Source organism: Crocodylus porosus, unplaced genomic scaffold (assembly GCF_001723895.1).
Source record: "Crocodylus porosus isolate Cpor-Errol unplaced genomic scaffold, CroPor_comp1, whole genome shotgun sequence".
Classification (NCBI taxonomy): domain Eukaryota; kingdom Metazoa; phylum Chordata; order Crocodylia; family Crocodylidae; genus Crocodylus; species Crocodylus porosus.
The window spans coordinates 283,756-288,230 of NW_017728928.1; positions in this window are offsets into that span (position 1 = coordinate 283,756).

Here is a 4,475-nt window from a genome sequence, read left to right on the forward strand (position 1 = left end):
GCAGGACGGCTGCGGGAGGGCCGTGGGGGTAGGAGGCAGCCGGGAAGGAGAAGCCGCTGGGTGCGGCCCCGGCTTGCGGCGCCCTCCCCGCGGCGGGGGGGTGGGCAGCGGTAACCAGCCGTGGCTCCCCGCAGGGCAGGGCCCCGCCACCCGGGTCTGCGCGGCGCTGCCTGCGGCTGCACAGCCGCGCCCCGCGGGCTCGCTGCCACGCCACGCCACGCCGCCCCCCGGACTCCCGCGGGCTGGTCTCGCACCTCCCAGGCTCGCCGCCCGTGCCCTGCGCGTCCGCGCACAAAACGGAGTGCGGGCAGGCAACCTGCTCCCGCGGAGGCCCCGGCGCGGGCCACAGCTGCACCGGAGCCCCCGCCCGGGACGCGTCTCCCCAGTCCGGTCTGGCTCCCACTCCCACCCCCACCCGTCTGCAGAGCAAAAGCCACGCGCATGGCTGGGTGCCTTTCGCACAGACCAGCTCAGCCCCTTCGGGGAGCCAGTGGAGCCCATTTCGGGGCACGGCCTGGGCCTGGAAGGAGGCTGCTTCCAGCAGGCACGGCCCAGCTCCTGGGCTCTAGCAGCCCCTTAACAGACGCTTCTGCTCCCCCCGGCGCTGGGGCGCTTCAGGGGGGTCCCATCAGCAGGCAGGGAACCGGAGCAAGCGGAGGATGAGGCGCCGAGCAGCTTATGCCCTCAGCCAACACGCAGATACCCAGGGCCGTGCAGCCTCCATCCTCAGAGGTGGCTAAGACCGGGTAGACAAAGCCTTGGCTGGGGAGATGGGGCTGGGGCCGGTCCTGCTGCGAGCAGGGCGTTGGACTAGATGTGACCTCCTGAGCTCCCTTCTCCCCCCCGTTGTCTGCGATTTTGTGCCTCTGGGGTTCCTCATAATGTCGGCAGCGGGCAACACGGGGGGCTGGGGCTGAGCTTTGCAGCCAGGCGCGCTGTGCTGTTCTCTGGCAGGACGCACGCCAATCCCACACCACTGGAAAGGGAACTGGCCTCCACTGCCTTCCCCTTCCCCAGCCCCCCCCAAAACAAGCTGTCTGTTCTCTCCTCCGGGGCCAGGCACCTCTCTGCCCTCCCTCTCAACCCCCGCATCCCCTGCCCACGGCTGGCTCTCCAGCTGCTCCTCGCAGGCTTTCCCCACCGCCGCCTCGGAGACACAGCCGGTGCGGGTGCCAAAGGGGGGCGCTCAGGGCGGCTGCTCTGTCTGTTGTTAGAGCGTCGCGTCCCATTTTCCTGCCATTTATCGGCTCAGGCTGGGAGCTCTCTGGAAAGGGCCCAGCACGTGGGGACCAGATGCTGCCACAGACTAGATCGGAGGTGTGTGGTGCACTGCAGCCCACAGCCCTGCCCTGGACATGTGCAGCCTGCTGCAAGCACCGCTAAGTCTCCCCAGGCTCCAGGGGGGAAACTAGGGTAGGTGCAAAGCAAACAGTAATGGGACTGCCTCTCCGGAGCCCCCGGCCTCCCGCCCTGTGAGCAGAGAGCCCACGAGCTCACCCCTCGGCCTGATGTAGCCCGGTATTGCTGCCTTCGCTTGGTCGCGTGCTGGCACGTAAGGAAAGGGCTGTCTTGGCTGAAGCCTCGATGCACCATGAATGCCAGGAGCCAAATTCAGCTCCGGGCCACGCAGGCACAACTTCCAGAGACCAGCAGCTCCTCACCCCAGCCCTGGGCACCAAACCAGCCCGTCCGCACGGGGTTCGAGAGAGTGCAGGCTGTCACCTCCACCCCGGTGCTGGCAGCGTCTCACCAGCACCTAGTAACAACCAGAGGAGCTTTCTCTGTGCCCCCAGTCCACGGCCACGCAGCATGGCACAGCGTGGCTCAGGCTCTTTGGCCGGGTGGGAGAGCTCCAACATGTGCAGCCCTGCGAACGAGCTGAAAGCCAAGCTCCGGCGTGCAAAGCCCTCTCCCGTGCACCAAAGCAAAAAGTGCCGCGCAAGTGTGCCAGGAAATAATGCTTTTTTAAAAGATACTTGATGATGGATGGCGTTGTTAAGTTATGCAACATAACGAGCAAATCTAAAATGTAATTGTTGCTGCACATTAGCAGCCAAACCCTGAACCTTTATTATACTAACAAACTTATTAAATCAGCGAACGTTGCTCTGTGCCAGTCAATTACTCAAACAATGCTGAGATTGCAAGCACAATCTGATACCCATTAGACAGAGCGCAAGCAAGCTACCCGCGCTGCCCACAACGGCGGTGACATGTTTTAAAACATTAGCTGTACTTACGTTTCGGCGGCACCGTGGCGCCCCGTGGGTTTGCCACGGCTGCTCACCTCTGGCTGAGGGAAGCAGTGCAAAAAGCACGCGCCGCTCTTCCACGTCAGCGTGGCCAGGATGGAGCAGGGGAGCTACGGACACGGGGGACACGGCACGCCCCGTCAGATGCTACCTGCCTTCGGCAGCCTGAGCACAGTGGGGAAATTACAGGCCAAAAGGTGACCCTCGGGATTCCCTGCACCGCCCGGGTTGGGCCCTTCAGAGAAGCCCTGCCACGCCGGTCGCAGGGGTCAGGTCGCAGCAGGGGGTTGTTCTCTCCCCAGTGGGCCAGCCCGGGGGGAGCTGCCGATGGACGTCTCAGCCCTTTGCTGACAGCAGGGGCGCGGGGGCATGAGAACACCTGTTTGCATCGCGGACCCGGGAAGCAGGTGATAATGGCCAACCCCCCCTGCAAGCACACTCCTCCCCCGCCACGCTGGCCCCGTGGCCCCCGCTCTGGGCTCCTGGCTCCATCCCTTCAGCATCTCCCCATCTCAGCATGGGGTTCCCCCGGGCCATGGGGGGCAAGACAAAGAGCAGAGCCGGTCTCCCTCCCCTCTGTCTTGGCATCCAGTGCCACAACATCCCAGAGAGCAATTGCAAAGGAGGCTGTGGCCAGGCCGGCAGGCCCAGGATGGGGCATGCTCAGGCATCCTGCCTGTGGCATGGCGTGACTGGCATGCAGGAGCCGGGGTGGTGAGGCAGACAAGATGATGCCATCGGCCTCCAACAAGCCCCTGCGAGGTAGGTGCAACCCTGGCTTTTCCACGTGCTGATAATGCAGCCCAGCTTGGGCAGCAAAAGGCAAATCCCTGACCCCTGCCAAAACTCAAGTCCCTGCCCCAAGGCAAGGGTGCACTCCAGGCTTTGCAAAGGCACAGCAGAAGGAAGTGCCCTTAGCTACCTTCTTGGAAAGAGCGGAGCCCTTCTCGCAGAGACTTTCCAAAAAAAGGCAGCCCGAGGCAGAGACCCAGGCCTCCAGCTGGACGGCTTCAGCTGGAACGGGTCGAGGTTGGCAGCGATAAGCCTCTGAAAACAGGGTCCCCGAATGGGAAGCGTTGGGCAGCCTTATCTCTTGGCACAGCTATGGGCTGGTCTTCAGACCGAGCCCTCCGAGAGCCCGCTCCAGGCAGGAGGCTTGCACCGCACCTTGGGGTAGGGATGTGACACTCACTAATTATGCAAATTAATCACTGGTAAATCAGGTAGCTTCGTATTTATTTAATGTTTGGCTTTGCGCAGCAGCCAGGCGGAGTCAGCGTTGTGTCGGGGAAGCTGCTCTATTTATTCTGATAAGAAATGTTTGGTAACATGTTTCATGATCCACCCTCCCCGCGTTCTCCCTCAGATTAAATTTTAAATTGATTTGCTGGTATCATACCGTTCATAGCTCTCAATATGTCATCGCGGCTAATGAACCATGCCAGGGACACATTTATAACCTTCTATTAGCCTCTTCCATCAGGAAGGGATTTTTTTTCCCCTTCGCTCTGAAGTTTCACAAATTAAAAATAAAAATAAAAAAGTGGTGGCAGCAAACCATTTTCAGCGAGCACGCGGGAGTTTAGGTCTCGTCGTCCAAATCCCAGGCTGCAGGATGGGCTCAGGATGCGGTGCCTGGACTGAGACAAGCAGCCCTACAGACCTGGGCCTTGCTCAGAGCCTCCTCGGAGCCGTGCTCCAGCTCAGCTGGCGCTCGCGCATCCCGGCTAAGCCAGGGACAGGATGAAGCTGCATCCTGGGCCGAGCTCTTGGCCGCCCCCTTTGCACCCACGTTGCAGGACCCCCTTCCTAGCTGGCACCGGGGCAGGACGAGGGGTGCATCCATCACGCTGCCTGTTCCCGGCAGCCGGGGCAGAGCTCCCGGAGTCCCCGTGGCACGTGCCAATCCCTTGGTCCCCGGCAGAAGCCGGCGGCGCTTAGCCGAGGAGCCGCGCTCCCCCTCGTTCCAAACGCAACGCTTCAGGAGGAGAGACAACTCTATCGGGGGAGCAAGAGCTAATTAAATTTACTGGGCTCACTGAAGAGGAAATCATTTAATATTCTGGATGGATTTAATAGCCGAGAGCTCCCTGCCTCGTCAGAGATCTCTTCCTTCCTGGCACCTGAGGTTACCTTTCACATCTGGCCCCGTCGCAGGGGCTGCAGCTGGCCATGGCCGGCCTCGCGCCCAGCTCTTGCGAATCCCCAGGCTCAGGGAGCAGG